The sequence below is a fragment of the Apostichopus japonicus genome, chromosome 7 (genome assembly GCF_037975245.1).
Source record: "Apostichopus japonicus isolate 1M-3 chromosome 7, ASM3797524v1, whole genome shotgun sequence".
NCBI classification, from domain to species: Eukaryota; Metazoa; Echinodermata; class Holothuroidea; order Aspidochirotida; family Stichopodidae; genus Apostichopus; species Apostichopus japonicus.
The window spans coordinates 10,558,622-10,578,550 of NC_092567.1; the positions used below are offsets into that span (position 1 = coordinate 10,558,622).

General features: G+C 37.7%; 1 protein-coding gene and 1 pseudogene across 16 annotated transcripts in view; one reads left to right on the forward strand and one right to left on the reverse strand.

Annotated features, from left to right (window-relative positions):
* LOC139970087 (uncharacterized) overlaps window positions 1-19,929 on the reverse strand; it is an 853,056-nt gene that overhangs the window by 643,002 nt on the left and 190,125 nt on the right. The gene's annotated exons all lie outside the window — the stretch shown is intronic.
* Window positions 163-6,432, forward strand: LOC139970186 (uncharacterized; annotated as a pseudogene).

Here is a 19,929-nt window from a genome sequence, read left to right on the forward strand (position 1 = left end):
AATGCCGGTACAAATATTTCTTTACTGATGTAATAACACACTTAGACCATGAGAATATTATGTCCATGCAGGCAAGAACAAATTTTCGTTTTTCAGAAAAAGTTTCGATGGGGTACCTGCATTTGTGGGTACTTGCGCGTGTGTGTGTGATATCCATTTTAAAGCAGCATTTTGAGTTGAGTCGCCGTTTTTCTAAATTTTTCCGAATCTATCAAGTTTTCATCATAATACAATCACAAAAGACCCAACTAAGACTTTCTCATACTTTTTTCCCCACAGCGATCGTTAATTAGCAAGTAATTAAGGATTTTATATGATTCTGAGATTGTGTCTCCCAGACACAAATAGTCATTTAGTATTAATCACATGCAACTCTACAAAACCGCCTATTCAAATTCAACCAATCAGTGAACAGATGTTTATGTATGACTTCGCGCTAAAAATAGACTCATTCATTGCATGGTAATCCCACAGCGTCGGTACGCGGTGTTACAGTGAGTAAAGTGTACCCACACGTAAGCCTACTGTACGTAAAGTATTTAGTATCGTATATTTGCTACATGCACACAATATTATTTATAACCTTGTGACGAAGTGAAAAAAGAATAAAACAATGGAGAAGCGCGCAAAAGGGAAATATAAAACTTTGTCGAACCTAACTTCACCTGAAAAGAGGAAATGGCGGAAAGCCCAGAAGAAAAAGTACCACGACACCCGTGTCCCTCTCGGGAATCAATGGGAAAGATGGGGCAAATTGAAGATGAATTTAAATCTGAAGAGTGATTCAGAAGTCGCTCGATTTCTACTCGACAGGTGAGCAAAGACAATATTTGTTCTTACATTTTTGGTTTACATGATTTAACGTTACTTCTCATTATCGGTGAGAGAAAATTAACCGAACCTATTTCCACTATCACTACAGTATATACTAAGACTATTAGGCCTAGGCCTATACTATTTCTACAATAAGCTAGTAGTAGGGCCTTCAATAATAGTATTAGTACTGTAGGCCTACCTAGCCTAATACTAGTTACTAATACTAGCACTATCAAGGTCACTTACGCTTAACTACCATACTTTTCTTTCTCTTTCTTCATAGTGGTAGTGTAATCAAATCGAAACAAGTTTATGTTCTTGATAAAGTGCTAACTAACGTTCACACCGACGCATAGGCCTAGATACTTTACACTAGACTTAACAAGGCATGGATTATGAATGATGTTTGTGATTTCTTATGCTGTAGCCGAAATCATGAGGCCTACGTTCTGGCGGTTCACGTTAATTTCCTGCACTGAATTATGTTAGTTTCCTCCTGTAAAAGCGTTTCTTATTTCCTAAATCATGGGGAGGAAATTATCATTTTTCCAGGGAGGAAGCTGATGACAGCATATTGGCTAGGCTATGTGGAGTGAATAAATTTAGTAGGCCTAGCTTAGGACCGGGCCCAAGTTTGATAACTGTAGGAATTTCTTCTTCTTTCTACCTTTACTACAAATATCTCTTCCCATTTAGCCTAGCCCAATTGCCTCCCTTGAAAAAAGGATTCTTTCATTGAGATCGTTATTTTCTCTCCTAAACCAAAAATGACAGTTACTTCATTACCTGCATATTAACTCTTTCTACGTAGCGTAGCCAAATTTCTTCTTGCTTTCCTCGCCTTACAAACATTACTTTCCTCTCCTGAAAGCGATTTTTTCCCCTACCCTAAATTACATGCTGCCACAATTTCAAAGTTAGGACATAAGATTCTCGCATAATATTATTTTTCTTAAAAGAAAGAAAACGAGTATTATGAAACCATATCATCTAGTTCATTTCATGGGTGGATTTCCATGTCTTTTGTTTCCTCTGGCCCCTTTTCGTTTTCTAAGAGAGGAAACTAACTTTTCTCAGGGGAAGAAAGTATTGTTTCCATGGAGGGGGGGGGCAGGGGGGTGGAACAAAGCCGATAATACCACATATGCCAGACTTGATATTTGCATAGTTAAGTATTATTACATTGACTTATCCTGATTGCTTTAATACAGGTATGAAACTATCCATGGATCAACTATCTCAATGATAACTTCACCTACAACAAGTCAGCAATTGGACGGGTAAGCCAAAAGGACACTAATGCTCTAACATATAGCGTACAATGCAAAGTAGCTCAAAAATGGGTCAATTGTGGTCATGTTCATGGTTTATGTTTTGCAAACAGTAATTGAATGAAACCTTACTCATGTGAACTACATTTCAAACTTTCAATTTTGATTACTTGGCAGTAAATTAACTACATGCAGAGTGAAGAAACACACATTATGTGAACAGCAAGTGTAGCAAATGTGAATAAAATGGAAATGTGTTAAAGCAGCATTTTGCGTCCTTTTCTATGATTTTTCTCAACCTCACTGATTCCACTTTGCCATAACGACATACATAACTAGCTAATCTATTTATATTTTACTTCAAATGGTGGCATAAAAGTCGAAAAATTTGCAACTTTCAACTTTGTTGTTCTCCAAGATATTTTCCGTTGGGAACCCAATAAACCTCGCCCATAATATGAATATTTAAACACTACGAACGTCATTGACAGATACGTAATATAACACCACGCTTGATTTGTGTACAGTCTATATGGCAGTTGTACCAGGGAGTTGCATAACAACTCCCTGGTACAACCAACAAGTCTTGAATCTATTTTTAGCAACGGCTCATAACTAAACCTGCATCTCTGATTGGTTGAATTCAAACTAGTGGGTTTGGCGGATTTGTATGCGATTAATTTTAACTGTGAAATTTGTCGAGGACACTCTTCTCATTTATCGACATAAATCGTTAATTACTCGCTAATTAACGCTCTTGGCAGGGTGAAACTTGGATGGTATCTTAGATTGCTGTTTTATGATTGATACATGTAAAAAAATCGATGCACATGTTAAAAAAGGGGAAAAAAGCGACCCAACGCAAAATGCTGCTTTAATACCATGTTGCACAAGAGGTATTGATATTCCATAATGATATTTCATTTCAGAATTGACCCTGGATGCTTTCCTCAACAACTACCAAGTCTATTAACATCAACACCCACATCTGGTGTTTCAGCTGCCAAGGACCAACCTACCATACCTATGTCTCATGGTGAAGCATCTGGTTATAGGGGACAAGAACTTGAGTATGTTTGTTTATATTTAGTCTTCTAATGTAGTCACTTCAGTCAAGTAAGTGATTTATTCACTGATTGTTTTGTTTGGATTATACATCATGAAACCATCATGTTAACTGTAGGCAGTCAGCCCTGCTGTAAGCAACCCAATACCAAATTATTTGTAAAACAAGAAGGATTATATATTGACTTACTATGCTACATTTCCACATTTAAATTTAAATTTTTAGAGACCCAACATTTGTTTCATCTTTCAGTTTGAGTGTTGACTTCACGGAGGATGGAGACTTCGTTTTTCCTCACGACACCCCAGGATCTTGTGACAGAGACTCTGATCCTGATTGGAATTCTGATGAAGAGGATGACTGTTTGTCTGACATCAGTGCTGAACTCAACCTTAGGTATGTCTGTCAGTATTCTAACTGTAGGAGCATTTATTATCATGTCTACCCTTATCACATTGCTTACAATAGCTTTTTGCCACCAACTGTAAGAAAAGGTTTACACATTACAACATTCATTGAGATACAGTGCCACCACTTACCAATAGAAATTATTGGTTTGATGATATTTTTTTTAACCACTGTGGTCATTATGGTATGTGGATCTAACATTTCAAGAAATGAAGATTTGGCAGATATCATATTTGTACCATTTTGAATACAAGAAGCATATTGCACCTTCATTGCATTTTTTATCTTCTTTACAGTCATCCAGAGCAACCGGCAGATTTAGACCTTGGAAATCTACTGTATTTGGAGGAGACAGACCAGTCTGAAGATGATGATGGGGAAGGAGAGGGTACAAGTGGTGAGGCGTGTGCAGAAGATATCCTATTCATCACGTACAAGGAGTCTCTTTTGGTACTGTTGGAAGATTCCAGACCACAGCATTGCGTTAGACAGTCATGCACGTCGACCCCACAACAGGCAACAAAAATTGTTGGTACTGCTGCTGTTGTTAAATGGGTATGTTTAAATGTCAATGTAATATGTTGCAAGCAAGGTGTTATCTTTTTTATTTTATTAAATAACTATAAGTATATTTTTATCTTTTTCACCAGATTTGTGAGAACGGACATGTCAGCAAGACATGGAGGTCTCAACCGATGCTAAAAAAAACAATGCGGGGGACATTGCAGTATCAGCAGCAATTATACTTTCCGGGAACAATTATGCGAAGATAAAGATGATGTTCAGATTTATGAACATGGGTATGTGCCACCTTGCCCTCCACAACTACTGTCAAAGGACGTACACCTTCCCTGCAATTGAACTACATTGGAAGCAGCTGCAGACTGAATTGTTACTTGCCAGAAAAGGAAAATCTGTAATTATATCTGGTGAGTGGTAAAATGGCTTTTACACAGCTCTGCACATTACATCATATTTCATTGTAACTCACTATCTTTACCTTTTCATGTTTCTATCTTCTATTTATAACAGGTGACGGTAGGAACGACAGTCCTGGCCATTGTGCCCAGTATTGCACATATACTGTTATGGACTATAACACTGGTGACATTCTGGATGTTCAAGTTGTAGACAAGAGGGAGGCAGAATTTAAATCTACAAATATGGAGAAGGTGGCCTTTCTGAGATCCCTTGAAGCCCTGTCAAAGAGCGATGTCAAGGTTGAAGAGGTGGTGACAGACGCTCATCCACAGATCAAAGCTTACCTTAGTAAGTAATTAGAATTTCTTGTATTTATGTCTTACCAATTTCAGTATTATTTTCATCCAAATTGTAAATTTCAATATATTTTTCCCTTCATCTACAGAAGGTGTAGAAGAAACTTCTCATTCGTTTGATGTTTGGCACGGGGCCAAAAATATTGGCAAAAAAATGAGTGAGGTATGTATGATTGTTTGACTTGTTTTTTCTTCTTAATAATTATCTCTTTTATTTTATATTTATATCATATCTAATGTATAGTTTAATATAAAGTATACTCATAAATATGTACATTTCTCCTACAGGCAGCAAAAAAAGCGAGAAACAGGCCACTTATGCCCTGGATAGGGCATGTCACAAAACACTTTTGGTATTGCTCGCAGAACGCCAAGGGCAGTGCAGATCTATTTTTGGTATGTTAGAGACTTAATTACATTGTTATGACTATGTATTGTAATATATCAAACTATTAGAGCCAATTGCTAATGACCTGTAAACCAAACTAATATTTTTTTTATTTTATTATAATCCCTATTGTGTCATGGCTTGTTTTCCCCTTTCAGGCCAACTGGAGAGGTATACTCCACCATGTTGTGGGACAACATGAATGGGCATTAGGAGATGGCGTCTCACCAGCATGCTGCCAACACGGACCTTTGGAAGATGGATCCAGAGAAAAAGAAATTGAGCCTGACTCACCTGCCCACATCGCACTGAGGGATATTGTGCTTGACATGAACCTAATACGAAATATCCCATACTACACACAATTCAGGTATTTCCTTTGAATGTTATTACATAGTGTTACAAGCTTTCATACTGCTTTTTATTTACAGCAGAAAATGATTACTATGGTTTTACTTAAGATTCACAATTATTCATGACCTTATCCCTTATGCTTCCTTTCAGACATACATCAGCCCTCGAGAACTTTCAGAGCCATGTACTTGTTTATGCAGCCAAGCGATTTGCATATGGGTGAGTACTGTATCTTATGGATGATACTGACCCATGGACATCTATTTAGGGAAATTCTGTGAAACATGTAATGGTTTGAACCTATGATTCTTTTCTATCACTTTCAGGCCTCCGTCATACAAGGCTAGAAACTTACTGGCTGCAATTGACTACCAACACCACAAAGGGCGACAGCAAACTGAAAGAGAAGGAGAACCTGTGTAAGTATAAATTATCAGCAAATATCCACTCTCTCATAGTTTGGCTTGAAAGGAAAGTGCAGAAGAAGCATATGAATAGGAGCTGATAGTTTATTTTTTTTATTCTTCTTTCAGGTTCACTAGAAATTTCTCAAAGTCTGCAGGCAGATGGACCTGTGTTCCTGTTATGGAAAAAAAAACTTATCAGTACATTCCGCAACTGATGAAAGAAATATTTAGACGGAGACTAGATGATGACAAGTCTCAACGTGGACATGTTGTTCTTGCCGAGGATGACCCAAGGCGCATCTCTGGGACAATTCGCCCGAGCCAACCTCCATCAGTTGCACAGCTTGTTGCAAGCCATCAGAGCAGGATTGGACCAAGATCAACTTTGTTATAAGTAAAATATATTAGTCTTCCTCACTTCAGCAAGTAATATTATTTGGGGGGAGGGGGGTAAGCAGTGGGGGGGGGGGTGTTGGAGTGATAGCAGTAATTTGCAGTAATTTAAAAAGTGGTAGGGGGGTGCTCCTTTTCTGAAAGTCATCAGTCATGCCAATTGAGATAAAACATAATGCATGTACTAGTTTGGAATCGGGTTTGGATTTCGAGAACTATTCCTTTTTTTAAATTTTTTTGTTGTTTTTGTAATGATCAGCAGACTTATTCTTAGTACATTTAACAATAAAAAAGGAACACTTAATTGAACTTGTTATGTGTTTTGAAGCTTATAAATGTCCATGTTTCAGAATAAATATTTATATATACATATATATATATATATATATATATATATATATATATACATTTATATATATACACGTATACATTCATATCCTCCACTTTCTCCTTCTTTCTTTTATTCCAAGGCTATCTTTAAGTTTTGCTGCTTATTATGTATAGACTACATATATACCTTTATCTTTAATATTTGACCCATCAGCCCGAGGCACGTTAAAGCTAAAATAATTGTAGATATCGCTTAACAAACATTAAAATCGCTGGGCTATAATTAATTGTCATAAGAGTGTGTAGTTCCATTACCAACATGTCCGAACATGTTGGTCAGCTGAGAATATAACCCTTTGTATTGTGGCACAAACTTTTACAGCAAACTTTGACCCATTCCATAAAAGTAGGCATCTCTATCAGCGATGTAGACTTTTCCTCTCCAGCCTAATGGTAAATTTTGTAACAAAATAGCACAGAAAGCAAAAAACTCAATGCAGTTTATAAATACTGTTCATATATTTCACATACATAGAAAGGCTGGGCATGCATGTGTGAGAAAAAATATTATGAAAGACCAAATATACTATATTGTAGTACTACATGTAATGAAAGGCCAATGCAACTTCCAACAACAAATTGATAAGAACTCTTAGAAAAAAGAAAGAAACAAGTAATTAAAAGAGCGAGGTAACAAATGGTAAAGTATGTTTAAGAAATAAGAGGTTTCCATGGAATGTGTCTTCGTAGAGTCAAGGTGAAATCTTCAGCTGTGTAGAATACTAAGTACTGATAAAAGTTCTTAATTTAGGTTCTTTGTGTGTAGACATTTATATGATTTTTGTTATATTAACCTATGGAGATGGTCATCTTAGAAAAATAAACAACTGTTTGAAAGAAGTGAAGGGTGGGTGAGTGAAGCAGTGAAAAACTGTTTTGGATTAAAGTCTTCTCAGTATATAAAAAAATATGTGATATAAAAATAAGATTATTTTGGAATGACAGTTTTTGATGGCATAACAAATGAACGATAAAGAAGTGAAAAAATAGTGTGATTAATGGCAAGTATAAAAACATATATGTAAATAAATAGAAAAATGTGAAGAAGAAAAATTGAATACCGGCAAGAATAGCTAACAAAGATAAATGAAAACATTAAAGCAATCTACCTGGAATGTACCCAACATAGTTATCGTGCGGGTCAGGAAAAGTGGATCTGATCCGCCAGACAACACAACTGGGAACTGCTCTCCTATTTATGTTGCCAAGGCGACCATAATGCCACAGTACAAATTGTCTGTATGCAGCATGTCTATTGGCTTTGTTGGGCTCTTCTCCTCTGTTACCACCACAGATGGCTCTTCTTAGTTCTCGGGCAACACCAAGGACCAAAGGGTCAATCACCACAGTATCAATTTCCTGGAAAATATGACATTGAAATTGTAGAAAGTTATGTCCAATTATTAAAACACCCATTATAGTCTTTCAGTTCTTGTCACTGACGCCATATGCTATAAACTTCTGAAACTGATTGCTGAAAATAACACTTTAGTCATGGAAGGTTATGTCATAACAACATATTTTGTTTTCTTGAGTTGTATAAGAAATTTACTTTCTCTATGCTGTCATCACTGAGTACTATTGCTAGCCACAAAGCAAATTTTGGGTTCCAGATAAAACATTAAGAAAACAGTACTGACCGGTCTAAGAGAGAGACAGTTGTCACCTGTCCCTAGACAGCACACCCGTTCCTCTACTGTTGGCATTTCTCTGCACCTCTCACAAGTGCACCAGCCAGGTGAGTCTGGGATTGTCATACGCTGTGGGTGCTGCTGACGTTCCCAAATATCAAAAAAGAGAGCAGGGTAGCTGTTCATCAACTGCAGAACGAGCTCTCGCAGCTGTTCAGAGTCCACTCTGTTTATCATTTCCTGAAAGAGGCCACAAACGTTATGTTGCATTTCAAATGTAATACCCAAAATAACCTTATGACAAAAACTGTAGGCTTATGTTTTTTATGTTCCCATCCTCTCTCAACCACCCCTCCCCCTCCTTCCATGATAAATTATCAGTGACAATTTTACCGTCATGGGCATTTGTCATATTGGTTCACATAGAAAGATGCTCATAACTCGAAAAGTTAATTTCATAGAAGTTAAGAAATAGTATTGGTACCCTTTCCACACCAAACTATTTTTTTTTCACACCCAGAGACTCCGGTGTTTGAGTACATGTTCTTGAGAGGATTTGTAATGAAAGCAAAGAAACATAGTAAATGAGAATATAGCCACTTTATGTACCCTGATATTTTCTGTCCTCTCCTGCTGTTGATTAGCAACTTGCTGTCTTGCTGCAGCTGCTGTCAACCGAGGCGTACCTGCACCTCTTCCACCACGGCCCCTTCCTCCACGGCCTGTACCCCTCCTTCCCCTTCTCCCAGATGTCCTCCTTGATGGTGTTTCTGGTGAATCACCTAAGGACTGCTACATTATGAAAGAAGGAAATAAGATAGTTATTTACTTTCCAACTGATAGTGTTTGTTTTTCTTTTAGAGATAACCTTTGGAGCATATTAGCTTCTGATCCATCATAATTCATGGGTCAAACTGACATTCCTGAAGCCTAGCTAACATTAAATCTAACTACTCACTGCACTAGACGACATTCATTTTAACTAAGCAAATATTCGCACACGTCACTACACTACGTGAAGTTCGTCGTGATATGGGTTTGTTGTTAGGCCTAAAGTTACCCTAACATCGGCACAGTACAGTAGTTTGGTCACACATGTGTATAGGCATAGTCTAGTGTATACCGCGATCTAGCGATCGCGGGAAACGGAGAGTACATCTGCAAAGATGAAGAATTTTCCGACAGTGTTGGTAAATGATAGGAACTTACATTGGTATTTCTTGTTTCCATGCTAAGTGTGAGCAAATTTCTTCTTGCGAAATTCTTCTTTTGCAGCAGCGAATATCAGCACAGTCTTTGCGAGATGGACAAGCCTGGTAACGATGTAGATGTATAGGCTGAAGTAACGTTATGTAACCTGCCTACACTATCTGTCGCTTCGCGATGCATTGCAATCAGCTGATCATTGTTTATTATTTACCACGTTATGCAATAACGTTCATCGTGTTTGAATATTCATATATAGGCGGGGTTTACTGAGATCCTAACGGAAAAGACCTTCGAGAAAAACAACGTTGAAAATTCTAAATTTTGCGACTTTTATTCCACGATTTGAAGTTAGAGTTGAATAGATAAGCTTATTATGTATGTCGTTATGGCATGGTGGGGTCAATGAGGTTGAGAAAATCATGGGAAAATGACGCAAAGTGCTGCTTTAAATTCACGGAGATGAAAGCACCACTGTAGCGTAACTTAAACATACCTCTACAACCTTTCCTTCTTTTGTTCTCGAAATGTATTGGAAAATTATATTTAATTCTCAGCACTGCATGAGTATGCCATTGTTTGTTATTCTAATTACTACTTTCAGCAACTTAAAATAATGCCTTCTAACCATGTTTGGTTTAAATCTTAAAACATGGCTACTATAATAGGTGGTTATTGTTTATAGTAGACGAAAAGCTCATACATTATGGATTTTTTGCATGCATTAATTTATAGTGCATATTTGTCCATTTTTTTTTAAATGTTAGTGTATTACTTAAAATTTGTTTATATTTTAACTCCAATTTACATATTCAAAATGAAAATTTAGTTCCGTGGTGATCAAATTGCTAATATGTATTTGGTGTACTTTGAAATTTGAAGAACATAATTAATTGTATTGTTTAGTCGGTTAAAACAAATTACCATACCATTTGAAATCCTTTATTCCAAAATATTATTGTTGCATATGCGAAATGAAAGCTCATATTTAGGAAGCAATATTCTCTAATGTGCATGTTATTACGTGAGATGTTAGTACTTCACCAAGGCACATATAAGCTTGACATGCACCGCGCGTGCTAACTCGGCATATATACACTTGTCCAATAACTAAAGTATGGCAGGTTTGTGCGCACTATACGTATACACTGTTAGGGTACGTAAGTACATTATAGTGGCGTCAACAAGCTTATACAATACGTTTGTCAACATTGGTTAATTGCATGGAAGTTTCAGTATATTTCAGTGTGCGGGAAATGAGATATGCAACTCCGCGGATTGCCCTGGTTTATTTGTAGTGAATATCATTGTTAAATATTTACCAAAAAATAACAGTGTGTGTCGCTCAGTACAGACTAGTTTGTAGCTTTAAGGTTACGACCAAGCCGGTTCAGTTACATGATCTGAAATGTCTCAATCGTAGCTGCGTAACTGTAGAGAGCTCACTTTGATAGAGGGTTTGTGTATGATCCAAATATCAAATAGCCATAGGCGTAGGAGCCTCATTTGATTTGGGGGGGGGGGGGGGGAGGCTGTAACGACTTGCTTGTAACGATTTTTCGCGCGCTCCGCGCGCGTTCCACATGTTAATGTGCATATCATATAGGCATTCATTGGTTATTACATCACCTGCCAATAACATAAAATCATTTTCCGTGTTATTACCCTTCCATATTGGTTAGAATTATTGGGGAAGTTGTTACAACAATAATGATCATAATAATAATATAAGAAAAACACATTGCAAATTCTTCTTCTTTCAGTAGGTGCCAGTAGCGGAGCTAGGGGTATTGGTCAGGGGGGAGAGAATGGTCTGTAGGGGCGCTTTTGACACTATCTAAGCGGAGCGCCACCACAGGTTAGCGCGGAGCGTACAGAAATTGTTTGAGTAAAGATACTCCCTAGATCGCCGGAAATTAACCTTTCCGGGCCTTGCTAATTTGCAGATAAACGAAGAATAAATAGGTGTCATCGCTATTTGTCAGAAAATTGCACCAACAAATTGTGACAAATGTCAATAGGTATTTGAGAGCGCAATAAAAAAGTCAATAATCGCGAATAAGTAAAAAGTGCTAAAAAGCGGAAAAGGGTGCCAGCAGTCCGTTTGAGCCCGTCAGGGGGGCATCCGCCCCTCTGACTTTATGGACGCTCCGTGGCGCAAAATTCTCAGCATATTGCCCAAATTTTCACAATTCAAAAAAAAAAAAAACACACTGCCAATTATTATTCTTTCAGTAGGTGCCCGAAAAAATTCTCAGCATAAAAAATTGCCAGAATTTTCACCAATAAAATTGAAAAAAACACTGCAAATTATTATTCTTTCAGTAGGTCCCCGAAAATTTCTCAGCATATTGCCGAATTTTAACCCCCCCAAAAAATGAAAAACACATTGCAAATTATTCTTCTTCCAGTAGGTGCCCGAAAAATTCTCAGCAAATTGCCCGAATTTTCACCCAAAAATTGGTAAACACATTGCAAATTATTATTCTATCAGTAGATGCCCGAAGAATTCTCAGCATATTGCCCGAATTTTCACCCCCCAAAAAATTGGTTGGGGGGGGGCTGCAGCCCCCAGCCCCCCGCCTCCTACGCCTATGCAAATAGCATCAGCTAACAAAAAGTCATTTAATAATTGAACACTTTGAATGATGAAAACATATTTTAAGTGATGTATATTGATAAATGAAACAGACGAATACTCGCAACCGAAGGTTTCATGATACTCAGATTGAAGTATAGAGGTTTCCTCTTATGAAGCTGTTTCACAGACTAACACCAATTATCACAGAAGAGGAAAGATGTCAATGACGTCATCTGTGATTTCGCAAATCAACGTTAGCGTCTATGAGCGTCCAGTGACTGATGAGGCCAACTGATGAGGCCAACGGTGGGATTTGAGGTAATGAATGCTGGAGGTTGACGGTCTGCTGTATTGCTCCCGATAGGGCAGTATATGTAGCTAAATGGTTAGTATCTCATCGATGTAACGATGGTTAGTATCTCATCGATGCCATGATGGTTAGTATCTCATCGATGGTATCATGGTTAGTATCTCATCAATGCCATGATGGTTGGTATCTCATCGATGGTATGATGGTTAGCATCTCATCAATGCCATGATGGTTAGTATCTCATCAATGCCATGATGGTTAGTATCTCATCGATGGTATGATGGTTAGTATCTCATCAATGCCATGATTGTTAGTATCTCATCGATGGTATGATGGTTAGTATCTCATCAATGCCATGATGGTTAGTATCTCATCGATGGTATGATGGTTAGTATCTCATCAATGCCATGATGGTTAGTATCTCATCGATGGTATGATGGTTAGTATCTCATCAATCCCATGATGGTTAGTATCTCACCAATGCCATGATGGTTAGTATCTCACCAATGCCATGATGGTTAGTGTCTCATCAATGCCATGATGGTTAGTATCTCATCGATGGTATGATGGTTAGTATCTCATCGATGGTATCATGGTTAGTATCTCATCGATCCCATGATGGTTAGTATCTCATCAATGCCATGATGGTTAGTATCTCATCGACGCCATGATGGTTAGTATCTCATCGATGGTAGGATGGTTAGTATCTCATCAATGCCATGATGGTTAATATCTCATCGATGGTATGATGGTTAGTATCTCATCGATGCTATGATGGTTAATATCTCATCGATGGTATGATGGTTAGTATCTCATCGATGCTATGATGGTTAATATCTCATCGATGGTATGATGGTTAGTATCTCATCGATGGTATGATGGTTAATATCTCATCGATGGTATGATAGTTAGTATCTCATCAATGCCATGATTGTTAGTATCTCATCGATGGTATGATGGCTAGTATCCCATCAATGCCATGATGGTTAGTATCTCATCGATGGTATGATGGTTAGTATCTCATCAATGCCATGATGGTTAGTATCTCATCGATGGTATGATGGTTAGTATCTCATCAATCCCATAATGGTTAGTATCTCAGCAATGCCATGATGGTTCGTATCTCACCAATGCCATGATTGTTGGTATCTCATCAATGCCATGATGGTTAGTATCTCATCGATGGTATCATGGTTAGTATCTCATCAATGCCATAATGGTTAGTATCTCATCGATGGTATGATGGTTAGTATCTCATCAATGCTATGATGGTTAGTATCTCATCGATGGTAGGATGGTTAGTATCTCATCAATGCCATGATGGTTAGTATCTCATCGATGGTATGATGGTTAGTATCTCATCGATGCTATGATGGTTAATATCTCATCGATGCTATGAGGGTTAGTATATCATCGATGCTATGGTGGTGAGTATCTCATCGATGCTATGATGGTTAATATCTCATCAATGCCATGATGGTTAGTATCTCATCAATGCCATGATGGTTAGTATCTCATCAATGCCATGATGGTTAGTATCTCATCGATGGTATGATGGTTAGTATCTCATCGATGTTATGATGGTAAGTATCTCATCTATGCTATGATGGTTAGTACCTCATCGGTGCCATGATGGTTAGTATCTCATCGATCCCATGATGGTTAGTATCTCATCGATGTTATGATGGTTAGTATCTCATCTATGCTATGATGGTTAGTACCTCATCGGTGCCATGATGGTTAGTATCTCATCGATGCTATGGTGGTTAGTATCTCATCGATGCTATGATGGTTAGTATCTCATCGATGCCATGATGGTTAGTATCTCATCGATGCTATGATGGTTGGTATGTCATCGATACTATGAGGGTTAGTATCTCACCAGTGCCATAGCAAATAGGTGTGATGCTATTGTTACACACTTGCTGATGATTTTTTGTAGTTCTTACATATTTCCATTTACTTTTATGGGACGGCAAAATAATGTGTTTCTTTTACAATTTGAAATGCATCACGGACATTGACCTTATATGCACCTGCAACCTCTTTAGGTAAACTAGACACGCGTCTCTTTCAAGGTCAAAACAATGAACTGGTATATAAGGAAAAACAAAGCAATTTGTTGTAAGTGGATGTGCAGCAATAACAGTAAAACTGTTCGGTACATCCCTCTGAATTAAGTGAAAGTTTCACCAGAATGTTGCTCAGCTGTTTATAAGATCATATAACAGAAATGGAAATGCTGGTTGTAATGTCGTAAAACTCATGGAACATTTTAGAAATGTACTAACAATTGTAATAACAATGTTGATATTTTATTGAAACTCGCGGAGAACATCAATCAGAGTCTTATATAAATTATCTTGTTTCTTAAGTTATACAATGATAACCATCATAAAGGGAATCCAAACAAACCACGTCTTCACCAGTTAACGTGTACATGAGATTAATATATCCGACCGACTAGACATGCATGCCAAATGTTCCGTAACGATGGCGGGGTTTGGGTAGATGCAGACTTTCCGATTGGAGAGGAGCGTGCGTGTCCCTCGTAATTACGCCACTGAGATTTTCCAATTAGACAAGTCAACTAATTCAATTAATAGTAGTTGGTAGTATATTAATAAAACAGATATTACAAATACATCAACATAACAAAAGTTTACATTTTTGACAAACAATCAAATGTACAAACCGTATTTTTTTTTTGTAATTCAAAATAATGTGTTTGATGCACCTTAAATTTGACATTTCTAATGCATTGTAATGTAAAAGTACTAAATAATGTTAAACAGTTGCTAGAGTCAAGAGTAATCCGATAGTATTCTTGTTTTAAAATAATACCCACGATGAAAATAACCATATGCAGCCGCGTAGCGAGGAATATGCCTAGGGAAGGGCGAACCTGTAAGGAAATTATCAGAGTCGTAGATTCGGCGTTGGATACTATCTAAGCGTAGCGCCACGATGAGTTGGCGCGAAGCGTACAAACAATTTTGTCCGAAAGTGCCTCTAAGGTCGCTGGAAATGTCACTTCCCAGGCCAAGCTTGCAAGTTTCATCTAAGCATTTTCTATTTGAAATTACTAGCGATATCATAAAAACGTAAAAACAAATATGCTCAAGGGGTGGTCGCCCCCTTCGTCCCCCCCCCCCCCCTTGGCTACGCGCCTGTACATATATCAATATACCACTAGTTTTAGACATATGTCAATATTAACTCGGATGGTTTTGAACAATTCAGAACCAATTCAAGAGCAAAATCCTACATCCACCCAACGTCAATTTAGAGTGAGATGTTTGCACTTTGGTTTTGATTTCGGTGCATTTTGCAAATCGCATTCTATGATTAAGCATGCATGGTTAGTAGAGATTGAAAAAAAAGGAAGATTCTTTTTATTTTTATTTTTATTAACACATTTATTAATCTCAAATTATAGGGACCAAATTACTGAGAAAATTACCTAAGAGGGGGTAGTAGAAGGTCTGGGGGAAGGTCCCCGAATTTGTGTTTAAAATGACTGGATGTTGTTAAGAATATCACGAGATATATTAACACTGGAAAATAAGATTAATAAAACGAAAGGTGCACCTCTGGTAGGCAAACACAACTTTGGTATCAATGAAAAGAAATGTTAAAATATGCAAATAAATTTGTTCAACTACAGTACGGTGATTAAAAAACAAAACAATTTTACAATGTATGGAGTTGCGAAACTTACCCCATTTGAAGTGTATAATGATATATGTAGCCTTGTAACCAGTGGCTGATCAAGAATGTCAGGACAGAAAAGGGTGATTCTCGATTTCACAAAAAACTTGTCATAAGTTGGAAATTAACATTCTTTTATCTTGGGATCTCCTGCTTTAAAGCAGCATTTTGCATTTGCGTCGGCGCTTTCCACATGTTTGACATGTCTATCGAGTTTTTACATATAATATATCACACAATACAACAGCAAACAAAGATATAGCCAACATTTTCTTCTGCCAACAGCGTAAATTGGAGAGTAATTAGGGACTTCTGCGAATAATGAGAAAAATGTCTTCCGACAAATTCCCACAGTTCGCCCACACCCACTAGTTTGAATTTAACCAAATCAGTGAGTAGCTAATATGAGCCGTTGCTAAAAATAGATTCAAAAAGTTGCGTTGGTACCATGCACTGCCATAGACAATGTATATGAAATATACCATGGTGTTAGTTTACGTATTGGTCAATGACGTTCAAACTTTAAACGTATAGGGGCGAGGTTTATTGCGCTCCTAACGGAAAGTATCTTCGAGAAAACCGACGTTGAAAATTGTAAATGTTTCGACTTTTATGCCACCCTTTGAATTAAGGTTTGAATAGTTAGTTATCTATGTCGTTATAAAACCATAAAACCATATGAAAGGACGCAAAAAGGTGCTTTAAAATGTACACTTCCGAAAGAAACTGGTATATTATAGAAGTATGGTAGCAATAGCCTACTTATGCTGAGAGGAAGTCACATGACCAATTTATGTGTAGGTTAGTTCTTAGCTTTGTGTTATCAATCTTTGTTTCACATACCAAAGAGACCTTCGGGGGAGGGGGGTGGGCGGATGAGCTGAGTGAAGTGGCCATTAAGGGGACTGGAGCACAACGCCCTAGTTTCTAATAAATGTCATGGGGTGTATTTTGCCACGGCTCCGTCTTGTCAACGATTTTCCTATAGGGGTGGTACCCATAGGGTAACACATAGAGGCCTCAAAGTGCTTACTTATCATCCAATCATTTGTCCTCGAAAATAAAATATACAACAATAAAAAATCAAGGAAAGTGTGTGTGTGTGGGGCGGGGGTGTGTGTGGTATCCAAGGCCGCTCAGTATTGACCCTATGGTTTTGCAGAAGGGTCTTAGATTTGGCAGTTGGTGGGGTGTTAGTTCTGCAGTGTGTCTTCGATCTTAGTTTTGTAGACACACGTAACAACCTGTTTTCTTTAACTCACAGTTTCATTCTGCAAATTACTTTTGAACATCGTGAAATAAATTGTAATTCATTGATCAATCATCCTTAATGTCGGAAGAATGTCATAGTTTGGTCAATATTTCTTACGAGAGATATTTCTAATTCGGAGTAGCCTGCGTTTTAGCTCAAATATATAGGTTAATAATATGATTAGTACAGCTACCAGCCTATCGTAGTTGGAGTAGCAATGTAGCATAACTAAACTTCAGGCTAGACATACTAAAAGAGAGGATGAAATGTCGACAAAACAAAAATTCGCTGAAACAGAAAATAAAAGTTGTAAAAAAAAATATTGGCAAAAAGGGAATAAAATCGCAGAAATGAATAACTTGATACTCCTGAAACAAGTTAAGACATCTAGATATGTTGTTACAACCACATGACGTCATGCGACTTATACTGAAGCCACCCATCCAACTGGTGGCGTTTGGCTTGTACTGCAAGAAGTACCGGTGGGTAATACAAACACTTCGTCTTTGACATAACTAAAGTGATAAAGTAGACATATATCACTCGAAATGGTGATATCGTGTGCCGCACTTGGGTGCCAAAATCGTGAAAAATGTAGCAGTGGGCTTTAGTTTCACAGGTAATTCTTAGGTAGCGATAATAGAAGCAAATACATAGGAATATAATTATTTTACTAGTGTCGTCTGCCCAGCTGCTGTATTGTAATTCCATGGACCCTGGATATAGTTAGCCTAGGCCCCTACACCGGCGTGACTGTCCTTTCGGATGCGATATAACTAAAGCCTGTTGACAAAAATAATCATCACCTCATTTTACTTAAAAGCGTATCCTTAACGATAGATCCAAATTCCAGAATGAGATGGAATGACGGTTATGATGTCATGGGCTTATCACTAACATTTCAATACTAGGAAATAGGCTTAGCCTAACTTAGGCCTATGCAGAAGGAGGGGTGTGGAGTGGTGGGGTAGGGAGGGTTACATTTTCACGGCACTTTTAAGGGACAACTATGAGAATATCTGAGTGGAGCACTGAAATAACACGAGCACGTAAAATGTTTGCCATGTGCCTCTCAGATACAGGAAATGACACTTTCCAGACATCAAAAGTTGCACAAAACACTCCACATATTCGAGTCATTAGAGGCGAAGAAAGGTTTCAAAGTTGGTTCTTCAGTCAGGTGTATAGTACTTACCACTCTGGTCGCCATAACAGGTCTCTGTTTGTGAAAGTACACCTACTCTTTCACAAAAACGGGTAAATTAAATTCATATTTCAAAGTCGATTGCACAATGTATGTACGCAGACGTACCAATGATCTGTTTTTTTGCCGTACAATGCAAAGCGCCCTCACTATTTCCAAGGCTTAAAGTTGAAAAAAAGTTGAAGGATTACAGTCTTGTATGAGGCTAATGCCTCCTCACACGACTTTACAACTTAACCCCTGGTCATTGGTAACTTGTCACACCTACACACCAAAGTGTGCACAATTCAATCAATCTCTCCTGGGGCACCACAGTGACTTCCCATAGGGTGCAGCCACAAACCGGCGCACGCAACTATATTTACAAGTTACCTCGCAGGTCCCCATTTATACACCTGGGTGAAGAGAGGCAATGGAGATAAAGCGCCTTGCCCAAAGGACACAACGCAATGATCTGGCCAGGGCTCGAACCTGTAATCCTTAGATCACAAGTCCACTGCCTTAATCACTTGACCACAACGCCCTCCTTCACTGATATACACACGGCGATGCACTGTGTCAGCATTCGTCCTAGCTTAATGTCTATGCATCTCAATCACATTGTAATGCGTCACGTGATATAACACATGTACAGCTAAAGTACATGTCGTACATCGTACATCTCTTGGTTTTCCATTAATACATCAAAGAGATGTACCGCTGAACATGAAAATCGGTAAACATGCATCTCTGTGTTACAGTTTTCTTTCATTTAATTATTTAGAACAGCGAAAATCATCTTGGTTAATTTTTCATCATTTGTTTTTTTCAAGACTATTGTTTAGCGAATAAATTCCTACAAAATCATGACGTTTGGGGTTAATTTTGAATTTGATTTTTGTTGTTGTTATCTTGCAACAACAGTGTCGCGTTGTAAATAGACTGTTTTAAAAAAGAGAAATGTTAAGAACGGCACAATTCAATTATATATATTAGCGTCGATGTATAAAATGTTTCCTCAACAGTGCTACTATGATACTAAACTGATCTAAAACGATACGTGATTTGTTTGCACCCAATATAGTTATCCAAAGCATTTTAAACAATATCGCGATTTTTCAGAATAAAACCACATTTTTGTACACAATTTACGTTATGACTTACTGATTTTGTTGACATCCAAATGGACATTATATATATAATAATGTTAGCCTGGTTGGAGTCATATTATATCGTTGAAATTTCGTTGAAATACTTAGGGTGTTTTTTATCTTCAATAAATTGT